This window comes from Panthera uncia, chromosome D2 (assembly GCF_023721935.1).
Source record: "Panthera uncia isolate 11264 chromosome D2, Puncia_PCG_1.0, whole genome shotgun sequence".
NCBI lineage: Eukaryota > Metazoa > Chordata > Mammalia > Carnivora > Felidae > Panthera > Panthera uncia.
The window spans coordinates 4,389,014-4,403,080 of NC_064818.1; the positions used below are offsets into that span (position 1 = coordinate 4,389,014).

General features: G+C 41.3%; 1 long non-coding RNA gene across 1 annotated transcript in view; it reads left to right on the plus strand.

Annotated features, from left to right (window-relative positions):
- Positions 1-274: 274 nt before the first annotated feature.
- Positions 275-14,067, plus strand: part of LOC125932571 (uncharacterized) — a 36,041-nt gene continuing 22,248 nt past the window's right edge. The window contains exon 1 of the long non-coding RNA XR_007460676.1: positions 275-481. This is a non-coding gene — a long non-coding RNA (uncharacterized LOC125932571). The remainder of the gene's footprint in view (positions 482-14,067) is intronic.

Here is a 14,067-nt window from a genome sequence, read left to right on the forward strand (position 1 = left end):
CGACGCCCTTCCCTTTGGGTCCGTGGGCCCACAGGACTCAGCGGAAGTCGGTTCCAGGACTCGAGGGGATGGTCCTGAGGAACGTGGCAGCGTCCGCCCGCGCGTGTGGGGAGCTCCAGTTCCGGAGGAGGCGACTCCCCGGCTGAGCAACACACCTCTCCTGAGACTCTCCCGCCGGGAGCCAGCCCGAGCCGGCCTCGCGGAGCAAACACGAGCGGAAGCGGAAGCGGAAGCGGAAGCGTCCGGCCGGCCCTCGTCTGTTCCCGTCGCCTCGCCTTCGGCACGCGCCATGGAGCGTGAAAACGCCTTGTTACCTGTCACGCCGAGTCGGGCCCCCAGATGACGCGGCCGGGCTGCGTCTGTCTGCAACCACACGACAGACTCGGCGCAGGAAGTGCCCGACCGCCCCCCGCCCCAGTCCACGGAAACCTGAGAAGTGCTGCGAAACTAACCGCCACCTTGTGGGGTGACTTTGGAAACGGTAGGCAACCAAGATAACATATGATAATTGCTATACGAAAAGTTATCCAAACGCACGAAAGAAGGCAAGACTAACTTTGTGGGAAATGGGGACTTTCTTTCAAGAAGGCATTTTGGTGAGGTCTTGAAGGATAAGAAAACACACTGAGGACCTCTACGGGGGCAGAAGTATAATAGGGAATATCTGGGGGAGGCTTACTATCAAGAGTATTTTAGGGGTGCTCGAGTGGCTCACTTGGTTAAGCGTCTGACTTCGGTTCAGGTCATGATCTCAGGGTTCATGGATTCGAGCCCTGGGTCACGCTGTGTGCTGACAGCTCAGAGCCTGGAGCTCAGAGCCTGCTTTGGATTCTGTGTCTCCCTCTCTCTGCCCCTCCCCTGCTCATGCTCTCTCTCAAAATAAATAAACTTAAAAAATATTTGCAGTTAGGGGCGCCTGGGTGGCTCACTTGGTTAAATGACCGACTTCAGCTCAGGTCATGATCTTGCCGTCCCTGAGTTCAAGCCCGGCATTGGGCTCTGTGCTGACAGCTCAGAGCCTGGAGCCTGCTTCAGATTCTGTGTCTCCCTCTCTCTGCCCCTCTCATGCTCATTCTCTCTCTCTCTCTCAAAAATAAGTAAAATTTTTTTTTAATTTTAAAGAGTATTTTAATATAAAATTCAAAAACTCAGTATTTTTTATACTTTCATTATTAAAAACCAAAAACATGTCACGAAAGAAAACCTCAACTAAAGCAAACTATAGTCCCATTGCATATCCATATCCTCATGGCGGATCTAAATTTAACCAATAATAGCATATAAAGTAGCGAATGGTGAGAACGGTCCATACAACGTCCAAATAGTTTTTACAGTTCACGCTATTTCTCTCAGCTCCTCTCCTTTATATGAGTCAGAATCAGACATTTGCTAACACAGGTGCAGAGTGCTCGTATTCTAGTTTCACATGCCTGAAAACCAGGTAAGGACATTAGAAGTTGCTTATATTTGGGTGAAAACTGCAGACTCCGATTAAGCTCCAAGGAAGACCATCCCTGCCCTGCCTGCACTAGGATGTGAAAGACAACTTCAGGCTATCAACTTTTGTTTTGTTTTATTTAAGCTTATCAGCATATTGTGAGCATTTCTTCATGTCCTAAGTGTTGTTTTAAAACACAGCTTGGGGGCGCCTGGGTGGCTCAGTGGGTTGAGCATCCGACTTCAGCTCAGGTCACGATCTCGCAGTCTGTGAGTTCGAGCCCCAAGTCGGGCTCTAGGCTGATGGCTCAGAGCCTGGAGCCTGCTTCCGATTCTGTGTCTCCCTCTCTCTCTGCCCCTGCCCTGTTCATGCTCTGTCTCAAAAATAAATAAAACGTTAAAAAAAATTTTTTTTAAATAAATAAATAAAACACAGCTTGAATTGGCTGAATATTATCCCATCCTTGTGCCTTCTCATATTTAACTACTCCCCCCACAGTAGGACATTTAGGTTGTGAATTTTCATTTTATAAATAATCTGTAATGACTATCCTTATGGTAAACTAGTTGTGCCCATATATGATTTTTTTCGTTAAGAAATGAATAGACGAGGGGCGCCTGGGTGGCTCAGTTGGTTAAGCGTCCGACTCAGGTCATATTCTCACAGTTGATGAGTTCAAGCCCCACGTTGGGCTCTGTGCTGACAGCCTGGAGCCTGGAGCCTGCTTCAGATTCTGTGTCTCCCTCTCTCTCTGCCCCTTCCCGCTCTCTCTCTCTCTCTCTCTCTCTCTCTCAAAAATAATCATTATAAAAAAATTAAAAATAAAAGAAATGAACAGAGGATCTTTATTGTACTTTTTAATCCTGGGTGTCTATGAAAAAAAAAAAAAAAAGACACAGAATGGTAAAATTGGCCACAGTTGAGGATATACAATAATTTAAAACATGATACCACCCTGCTTTCTCTCAAGCATTATTTCTCTCTCACATGGTTCCAGACACAAGTGGTATAAATGTTAGAATAAACAACAAATTTGAAGAAGCTGAATTTAAAAAGTTCTCTATTATAGATGTCTACAATCTGGAGTCAAACTTGGTCATAATCATCCTGGAACATTTTTAGGCAGCTTAGGGAAGTGATTTAAAAACTTCGTTGCACACTATAATCATCTGGGAATTTATTTAAAATAGGAATTCCTAAGTTCCAAGCCTCTAATATTCAGTGTATTCTTTCAGAACTACTGGCTGAAGACATAACTGTACTGGAGACCTGGTACACATACGCCTGAATTAAAATATTTAGCTAAATTGTCCTAAGTAATTCTAGGCCACACAGTATCCTTGGTATTCTCAAAATTGATGCTGATGATTATAGATTCATCACCTTGTGTTTTACCTCCAGATTCCTAACACATATTTGTTATATTTTCCCTTCTCTTCTTTCCTTTATCCCCCTCTTTGTAGTGATTTTCTAGGAGAGATTGCCTTTTATCTCAATCATTCTTTACCATATGTAATTTTCAAGCATGATCATGGAAAAAATGCAAGTTTTTCTTTTCAGATAAAGTTCTCTGTTAAGTGTTCTTCAGACATCAATTAAAGGAATAGTACATCTTCTGATTTGAGACTCTGGGCAGACTACTTGGAGCAGGTGATTTGGGACAGGGTGGTATTCAGGTCACATCGTGAACACAGAACAAACTGCAGAAGCAAAAATGTTTCAGGTCCATAGATATAAAAACTAAATCACACTTGGGACATATCTTCATCAAATACAATATGAAAAATTACTTGCTCAAAGGTAGCTGTGGAAATTTGTTACAACTTTTTCATTCTAATTTATCGTAAGAAAGCCCTATTGAAGATACTACACAACCCAAGGGAAAGAACTTGGACCTGGAGGCTAAACTATAAAGGGACTGTAAGAAAGAGCAAAAAGGAATGAAATGGAGATGAAATAACTCACCCAATTATCCCTCCATGTGATGGATCTTGGAGAACAGCACGCATACTCCTCTTTCCCACACACTATCAATCTACCAGTACACAACAGTGTGTCCTCGAAACAGGCTCGTCAAATTGCCTATTTTTTTCTGCTATGTTAGGATTTTGTCAGGGGTTCACCTTCTCAGGGAAACAGTGGTTTTGATTTTTTCATGCTTCCCAGATGTTTGCTTCATTCTCCCATCTTTGTAAATTGCCCAGTTTACAGTCCTAGGTAGTAAAATGGCTGACTATGGGGAGATCATCAACATAAGTGATCACAAATCAGATTGTTTCATGACCAAAAAAAAAGAAAAAAGAAAAAAAAGAAAAATCATAAACTTGAGTTGTTGATAGAGAAAGGGAATTTGTTTGTAAAATCAAATGAAAGACTGGATGATCAAACAACAGAAGGAATATGACACATCTGGGTCCTGACACCACCTGGAACCTGACACCCATGTGCCCCAGAACTCACTCTCCATTTATTCTTCAGGAGATATTTGGATGCAGGGACACCAATCACACATTACTGGCCCAACTTGCTAAAGAGGAAGCAAAGGCTAGAGGGTATAAGTGGCTTCCTGAGTCCATACTAGCTACTAAGTAAGAGAGTCAGACTGGAAACGGGACCAGTCTGTCTCCAGAGCCTGAACTGGGAAACTCTACGGTCTGAACACACCTCACTTGTTATCTAATGTGCCAGAACTAATTTCTTAATGCCAGTCGTAATTAAATAGACTAAAATCTGTTATTTATTCTTGTTGTGTTAAAATAAATGAAAATTAGTGAAAATTAATCGACGGTTTAATTCATATCTTCAATATATTTTCATCATTTAAGAAGTGTATCTAAAATACACTGAATTGAGAAACCCAACATTTGAGATAGAAAATAAAAGTCAATCATGGTCGGTATTGTGCACCTAAAGGCTACTTACCTTTTTCTACATGCTACAAAAAGTAAACTTGGATTACCCGAGTATGGCTTGGAAAACAGCAATTGCATCATCATCAACAACAACAATCTGATCTACTGATGTTCCACCATGTTATTCTAGTAACTTGACTGTGACAGTGAAACTGATGACATCCTAACAATGCAAGCCATTATTACAGAGCCATAAAACCTAACTTTTAAATGTTTTTGAATTAATAACAAAACAAAGCTTCTCTTATCATTTACTTTGAATTCAGTATGTTGTAAGACTTATTAATCTAAAGGGAAGATTTGGGTTGGCATTTACCATCATCGTTATGTACTTTCATCAATAATACTCATTAAATGTACAAGCTGACCTTTATTATTTAAATACTGCCATTTATTCTGGGATGTTCTTGTCTCCCTGAGAATTAAATTTACCTAATGTTCTTCTTCCATGATGTACAAATCTATCCCAGAAAACCATTTGTAATATCTGAAAAGAGAAGTTAGCAGTAATTTCCTCTCTAGTTATTTTGTGTCTCTTTTAAAATATACTGCTGGTATAGTATGTGAAACACTTTAACAGAATTTGTCAAAGGTCAATTCTATAAATGTCATATCTCTTATAATAATCTGATGGTTTTAAAAAATCAAGGTTGAACCACTAAAAAATGAATTTTAAGAGACTTCTACATCAAGAAAGATGGAATAGAAGTACTTTTCTCAAATTCCTTTTGGTAAGTACAGCTAACAATCATGGATGTTATATACAAAAGAAACATAAAAAGACACTAGGGGCGTCTGGATGGCTTAGTCGGTTAAGTGTCTGGCTTCGGCCCAGGGCATGATCTCACAGTTTGTGAGTTTGAGCCCCACATTGTACTCTCTGCTGTCAGCACAGAGCCCGCTTCTGATCTCTCCCCCTCTTTCTGTCTGCCCCTTCCCTGCTCCCATGCTTTCTCTCCTCTCTCTCAAAAAACAAAGAAAGAAAAGAAAAGAAAAGAGAAAGAAGAAAGAAAGAAAGAAAAGAAAGAAAGAAAGAAAAGAAAGAAAGAGAAAGGAAGGAAGGAAGGAAGGGAAGGAAGGAAGGAAGGAAGGAAGGAAGGAAGGAGACTCCTAAAGGCCAACCGGCAAGGAACATCAGTACTTAAAGAACAGAGCACCAAGTTTCCTAGTTTTCTTTTAGTTTCATATATTCCAGACAGGGTGCTGGACAAGAGGACACCCGGAAATGCAAATGGTACAAACGAAGAAGCTCCAGGAAAAACTGGATGTTCTGAGATAAAGGATCAGGAGAGTGGCAGCCTAGCAAGACAGAAAGCTTTTGGACAAACAAGCACTCTGCTTTAGCCAAAAGCCACAGAAGAAACAGAGGCTCCACCCAACAGCCAAGGGCAAGCAGGAGTCTGGTCCTCACCCTCTCCAGGCCGCAGTGAAATCCCCTAAACTCCCTGTTGGGGTGGCATCCCAGAAAACCCAAAGAGAGCCAGGGTGTTCATCCCCGTGGGGGAGTCGCAAGCTCACACGTCAAAGGTGTCAGCGGAGGCTACACAGGGAGCCTGGGCTTCCACTCCACCTCTTGCGATCATAAAGGGTCTCCCCACTGTCATGCTAGAATGGTGACAGAGGGGGTCCAATGAAGAGTCGAATTTTCCCCACTGCTCTGCAGGAACAAAGCCACCTGGACCCCATGGTGTCAGTGGAAGACACGTGGGCGGTAGTAATGACACACCCGACTCTCCTTGCCAGGTGCTATCAGCAGAGGCCTCCTGAGAAGCCAGAAGTCCCAGCTCTACCTGGCGGCAACAAGGAGATACCCCTGCAGATGTAAACAGAGGCTGAGGAGGGAACTTGGACTTCCACCCCACTTGGCAAAAAAAGGTGGCGTTCACCCTTCCTTCACCAGAGGGTTTCAGTGGTTCTGCTAAAACAGAACATTGAAATAAAACTTCAGGCCTCATAACATAATGCCCCAAATGCCCAGAATGTGATCAATTATGACTCCACACCAAGAACCAGGAAAATTCTAACACGAATGAGAAAGGGAACGGATGAAATGTCAAGATGGTCCACATGTTAGTATTATCTAAGAAAGATTTTAAAACAACTAAAAAAATGTTTCATTGAGTAATACAAACATGCCTGAAACTACAAAAGAGAAAATTTTGCAAAGAAATAAGAAAGTCCCAGGAAAAAAAAGATATAAAAAGAACTAAATGAAAATTTTTTAAATGTAAAAATGCAATAATCAGGATTTTTTTGAAGCCCTAAAGGGGTGATCTCAGAAACAGAATGCAGAGGATAGAGGACAGCATCAGGGAACATAAATACAAAACAGAAATTACCCAATCCAAACAACAAAGACAAAATAGATCTCTCCAAAAGAACAGTACCTCAAGGTCATGTAGGAATAGAACAAAAGATGTGATGTTTATTCCATCAGAGTCCAGAAAGAACACAAGCAAAAGAGAGGAACTGAAAAGATACTCAAAGAAATAATGGCTGACAGTGTCTTAAATACGGCAAAAGACATAAACCAACAAAGTAAAGAATCTGAGTGAATCCCAAATAAGGTAAATCAAAGAAATCCACACCAAGGCCATCACAGTCAAACTTCTGAACACAAAAGACAACACAGGAATCCTCAAAGCAGTGGAAGAGAAATGATACCTTAGATTTGCACGTATTACATTTCTCATCCGAAACCATGCAGGCCAGAAGGAAGTGTCACAGTATTTTAAGTGCTGAAAAAACAACCGTTGACCCTGAAATCTATATCCAGTGAAAATAATCTTTAACAATGAAGGGGAAATCAAGTTTCATATGAAGCAAAGATAAAAGAATTTGTCACTAGCAGACTTACCCTAAAGGAACGGCTCTCAGAAGTTCCCTAAACAAAAGGAAAATGACTCACATCAAAATCTTAGGACAAAAGGAGGGAAGAGAGAAGAACAGAAAAAGTAAAAATGCATTTCCTTCTCTTGATTTTTCTAAATCATGTTTAATGGTTAAAGCAAAATGATAATATTTGATGCGGTTTTCACTGTATAAAGAGGAAATATTTTAAATGATTACAAATAAGAGAAAGTAAAAGTAAGATTCCTGCATTTCACTTAAATTGGTAAAAAGCTGATACCAATAGACCATGATAAGATATGTATATACAATGTAACACCTGAAACACTATAGAGAAGTGAAGATGGATTTCTAAAAATGTTCAGTTCAATTTTTTTCATAAGAAGTCATGAAAAGCAAAACAGAGAAATGAAAATTAGAACAGAAAACAGAAAATGTCAGATTTAAAACCTAACGCTAAATGTAAATGGCTTGAAGACACCAGTTGAAAGACAGAGTTTGGTAAAGTGGATTAAAAATGTAACCTAACTAGGGGTGCCTGGATGGCTCAGCCGGTTAAGTGTCTAACTCTTTATTTGGGCTTGGGTCATGACCTCATGGTTCATGAGATAGAACTCCATGTCGGGCTCTGCACTGTCAGCATGGAGCCTGCTTGGGATTCTCTCTCTCCCTCCATCTCTGCTCCTCCCCTCCCCCCACCTCAAAATTAAAAAAAACCTTGAAAACAAAAAATAACCTAACTAGTTGTTGTTTACAGGAAACACACCAAATGTAATGACATAGGAAAGTTGAAAGAACTATGAAATCTGTGAAAAAAACAGATAGTTATATTTTGCTGTGGGCAAGATGCAGAGCAAGGCCTCCAAAACCGATTTCTATTCTCTGTCTCATTATCTGCATGAACTTACCGTCTCTACCCTTTATTTTGCATAATCAGTTAAATGAGAGTTTTCCCTAAGGGGCTCCTAAATTCCCTTTCAGCTTCCAGAGTTACAAAACAGATGATTATTTTGAATGAACTGGAATTCACTTTAGTCAGAGGAGATGCCGTCAGGCAACTCCGATTTCCCACTCCTCCCCTGTAGCACAGCAGAGAGCCACGCACGAACTGCGTGGAAGCAAAGTGAGGAAACATACAGAAAATGTTGGCCTTCCTTCCACATTGGGAGACTTCAGGACTGCCCTGTTTCCACTACACAGTGATGTTTCACCTGTCGTAAAATTACAATGTTTCTGGTTTGCGACCTCCATTTGCAGTATTAAATGTTTCTTGAAACACTATGGTCAGCACTAAGACTTAACTGCTAAGTAACAAACAAGGTTTTAGTATAACTAGAAAAATGCATGAAGCATTCATTTGGTCATACGGCCTACAGACTTCTCCTGGTTTTCCCTGTTATGGGAACAAGCTAATGACTAGCTCAAGTGTAACTACAATTGGCTGTCGCTCAGCAAATATCTGTTGAATCCTCTCTACGTGCCAGACACAGTCCTAATCTGTGAGGCAACCATGCTGGGCTGTGATCCCTTCTCTTGAGTCTGACCGTGTGACTAAGACAATTTACTATAAGTCTAAATATAAGGTATGTGGTTAAGTGTAACCATGGGAGACAATGTAATGAGAGTGGACTCTGCCACCTTGGTGTGAGCACGTGCCATCCACGCGACCTCTCCACGCTTCAATATCTTCACTTCAAAATAAAGATGTAAGGATTATTCTATTTTTATATTTTTAATGTTTATTTTTGAGAGAAAAAGAGAGACACAGAAAGAGTGTGAGCAGGGGAGAGGAAGGGAAAGAGCGAGACACAGAATCTGAAGCAGGCTCCAAGCTCCGAGCTGTCAGCACAGAGCCTGACGCGGGGCTCGAACCCACAAACCACGAGATCATGACCTGAACTGAAGTTGGACACTTAACCAACTGAGCCACCCAGGCACCCCTATTTAGTTTTTAAATGTTTGTTTATTTTAAGAGAGAAAGCGTGCATGCGAGCCAGGGAGTGGTAGAGAGAGAACCCCAAGCAGGCTCCATGCTGTCAGCACAGAGCCTGAGGTGGGGCTTGATCCCAGGAACCTTGAGATCATGACCTGAGCCAAAATCAAGAATCAGATACCTAACTGACTGTGCCACTCAGGCACCCCAGAGACAGAAGGGTTATTTTAAAGACTGAATGACAGTACTATGTGCATGGCCTGTAATAAAGGTTCACTAAAACTGGTTATTGCTAGTATTGTTATGCAAATTACATCAGTTTTGTAATAGAAGTTGAAGACAAAACACAGCACAGAGGTAGGAACAACAGAAGTTGAAGACAAAACACAGCACAGAGGTAGGAACAACAGAAGTTGAAGACAAAACACAGCACAGAGGTAGGAGCATTGCCTTCCTAAATATCTACTCATCGAAGTAGCATTGGGTAAGAAAGCCCGAAGGAGGCAGAGTGGACTGAGAGAAGTTTAGAATCCAGTAAAGCAGAGTTCATGTCTCGGACCAGCCATAGGCTTCGTGAGTTTGGCAACTTCCTAAGCTTTTCTGAGTTTTAGTGTTTTCCTGTACAAATGGAGACAACCTGTCTTGCAGTGTTCAGGGCAATATCTGTGAAGCTAACACCTAGAGTGCTGCGTACAGGGCCCAGCATACGAAGAATCTGCCATAAAAGGCAGTAAATGTGATAATGAGGAAGAGGGGTGTATAAGTGGATAAGGTTTGAATCAGGACCCGAAGTTCTGATCCACAGTAAGTGAGAATTCTTTTACTTGGAGACATACTAACTCTCGAACTGGTATTAGAGGCTCTGCAGGCTTCTCTGTTTCTCTCGGTCTCCATCCTTGTTCAGACTTCAGCCACGCTGAGAGTCTTCCCACAGACCTTGCTTCACTTAGGAAGCAAAGGGACGCTGAAGACGGACGGACGGGTAAAACAGAACCTCCGCATCTTCTCCATTAGTGACACAGATGGCTCCTTTTAAAACCACACCAGGCAGAGTTTTACCTTTTGCATTTTAAAGTCAGAAGTCATAAATTCTTATCATCTGTCTCCACGTTCAAATACTAAGACTGTCACATGGCCACAGTTCTGGGAGGAAGGGCCCCTTGGGTTATTGTAAAACTAGATGGTTATGATGTACAGTTCACGCTAATGAAGGTAGGCTTCCAGTCAGGAAGTGGAGTCACTCCCTGCGGTGAGGCCGTTAAGTAGCCAGGAATGAGACATGTCTATAATTAGAGAGGCATTAGGCGTTAGTGATCCCAGTGACCAGGGAGCCTGTGCCCGGTGGACTAGTCAGACTGGCTGGCTACCCACCCAGAGCAATTTCCTCCATCTTTCAAAGTCCGAATCAATGTAATGAGGGGTAGGCTAACAAATTCCACTGAGCTAAAATCATCCATTCAAAAACAATAATAACTCTTGTGAAAAACAGACTTGGAAACTGCGTACGCGTAGAGCAAGAACAAAGCAAAACAAAAATCCATGGTATCCAGAAAACCAGCAGATTGATAAGGCGAAACAAGGCAAAAGCAAATGTCACAACTATGAGTAGCAAGTCACAGAGTAATTTCACCCGATTGTTCATCTTAATCCTTCACAGGATCTGAAAGTAAAACAGCCAAGAAGTCCAGGACGAGTCATTACATTTTTCTGGAATATATATTTATTAAGAATGCAGAAAGTGTTCAATGTCAAGGGCCCCAGCATAATCATCAAGAACATTTTGAAAATGTGAGTTTTGGAAAAGACGGCAGAAATGTTACTTTACCTTCATCGTTTCACCGATGAAAAAAGTCAAAGCAGGGAGGAACAGAAGGAGAATTGATGTAACCTCCGCTATTATTAAGATGCATATTTTCCTGTGCATTTTCTAGCCTTAATTTCTCATTCTTTTCCTTATTTGATCCACTGAGACAGTGACGTATCATTACTCACTTGTTACACACAAGAACACTAAATACCAGAGAGGATGAATACATTTTAAATGCCCATCTTTGAAATCAGCTCCCTCTGAAGCTGGGTTCCTAATAAGTACACAGCATGTGTCTCGTCTAATATTTCAGAGCTACCAGTATTGGTAGAGCCAGAATTGAGATCCAGATTCTGTGGTGTCAGGCATCCCCCCTGGTAGGCCAGACTGCAAGCCTATAAATTCTGAACACATCTCTGTGGACTGTTTGCTTCTAGTTGTGGAAATTCAATGGTATTAAAAAGGAAAATTCCCTGGAAGAAGTGAGTTAATCCAGAAACTGTCCAGTGGTACTGTAATAATTTTCCTTGTTTATTTACATATTTCATCTGTTGTGTTCATCGGTTTATCCTTATTTCCTAGAACAGAGCCTGGAACACCGTAAGTGCCTAATTAATAGCTTTTAGGATGAGCGACTTTATTATGTGTCTACAATATGCTGCTAGACCCTGTTTAAGGGGCTAGGACAATGGTGAAGAAATAAAGGTTCTACAATATGGAACTTCTAGTAGTTGAGAGAGATAGTAAGTGAGCACACAAATACCAAAATAATTTTCAAAAGAAGGTTATGCAGAAAATAAAATGGGACAATGTGACACAGCGTAAGTTGGTGGGCACCTCGGGGGAGTTCTTTTCAAAGTGTTGGATGCTTGAGCTGAACTCTAAATCTCAAGAAGAATGCAGCTGTATGAAAATCTGCGGGGAGAGGAATTCCAGATAGAGAGGACAGCAGGTGCACATGCTCTAAGGCTGGAATAAGTTGGGGGACTTTGAGGAAGAGAAGGAAGTGTGGCTTGAGCTGAGAGGATGCACAGGAATGTGAAAGGAAGGGAGGCAGAAGACGTAGGTGCAGGATGGAGACTGGCGGTCCCTGGGGGACTTCAAAAATACTGATGCCCATTATAGATTCCAGTTATAAGGGAGACCATACATTTCCCTGTTTGACTTGTGTCATTTAGCATCATGCCCTCAGGTTTTATCCATGCTGTTGCAAGGGCCAGGATTTCCTTCTTCTTCTTGCAGCTGATTAATATTCTATTATATGTGTTACATATATCACATTTTCTTTATCCATTCCTCCATCAATAGACTTAGCTTGGCCATTGGGAATAATGTTGCAATGAATGTGGCGATGTAGATATCTCTTCACAGTACTGATTTCGTTTCTTTGGGGCCAGGAGCTGGGGAGGTGGGGGAAATGGGGAAATGTTGGTCAAAGTGTATAAATTTTCAATTGTAAGATGAATAAGTTCTGAGGGATCTAATGTACAGCATGGTGACCACAGCTAACAATATTGTACACTTGAAATCTGCTAAGATAGCAGATATTAAATGTTCTCATCACACACATAAATGGTAACTATGTGATGTGATGAGTATGTTACTAATCTTACTGTGGTAATCATTTCACAATATGCATATATATAATTTATAATTTAAAATTTTTAATATTTATTTTTGAGAGAGGGATAGAGCATGAGTGGGGTAGGGACAGAGAGAGAGGGAGACACAGAATCCGAAGCAGGCTCCAGGCTCCTAGCTGTCAGCACAAAGCCCAACACAGGGCTCGAACTCACAAACCGAGAGATCTTGACCTGTATGGAAGTTGGACACTTAACCGACTGAGCCACCCCGGCACCCCTAAAATTTTACATTGATAATTAACCAGTTTGTCTAGATTGAGCTGTGCAAAAGGAGTATTTTTAAAAGCTATTTTTGTAATTTGGGGGCTATCTCCCCAAACAAAATTGGTTGGGAGAACCATTTACTTCAAGCATTTGGCAACTGTAGGCAGACAAGGCAGGTAACTCAGACTAATTATCATACCTTTTTTTGCCGAATATATGTGTGCATTTAAAAGAATAATGTGCTTCAACCTCTCATTTTCTCTGTTGGAGCACAGTCTGCCCCTATTTATTTTAATGCTTTTGGTTGCTGTTGGTAACTATGATCTTATGTTTCTGTTGATTCAATTTTAAAGATCGTACTTCATTAGATTACAAAAAGAGGGGGAAAGAAAAGCACCTTCAAATATTTAGATTAAAGCATCCTGTGTAGTAAGAGTCTGATTGTCAATTACAATAAACTTTGTGTGAGGAAACAGAGATCAACAGTAAAACCACAGAAAATGTCTTCCCCACACCCCCCCCCACCCGCCTCTCCTTCAGTGGGTGGGGTTTCCTTTGGGGTAATCGCCGTGGGCTTGTCAGCCAGCCCTCCCAGTCACTGGTGCTCCTGCTCACCCCTCACAATGTACTTCACAGTCCTGTTCCATCAGAGAGAAAGAACTTTCCTTTACTGCTAATTAGAGTAGCCATGTTTCCTCAGGCGCAGGCAGCATTCTGAGGGGTGATGTAACCCAAAACCAGGGTTGTATGATAAGTCAGTACAATTTAATGCAATAGAGAAGGCATTATTTTCTCTGTGGAATACACGATATTACTTCTGTATCAGACAGAAAGGCTGAAAGCATTAAAGGCATTTTGTTTTCCCCCTTAGATTATAAAGATGGAGAGACAGACAGGAAATTCTTCCAGATTGCTAAATCAATCTAAGAAGGTTTGTATATTAAAAACAATCACAGGCTTCTGACTCATTGTCAGACAATTTGTAAACAAACAGTTATCGATTCCTATCACTGCTCAGAAAGTGTGCTTGTGTGCTTGGGAACCGAAGCAGACATTACAAGTTGGTTACAAATATGGATGCATTTGAAAAAACAAACAAACAAACAAACAAACAAAGTCAGGGAATGTGAACTGCGTTGTTCCCAAACATAAGCATTTTAATATGGGCTGCAGGAGAGCAACTCGACAACCTTGCAAGTCCCTAAGTTTAAGGCAAAAATTCTGTGGTTAAAATGCTCTTGGCCATTGTATTTATAGCTCTCAAAACTTCCCAAGGTTAC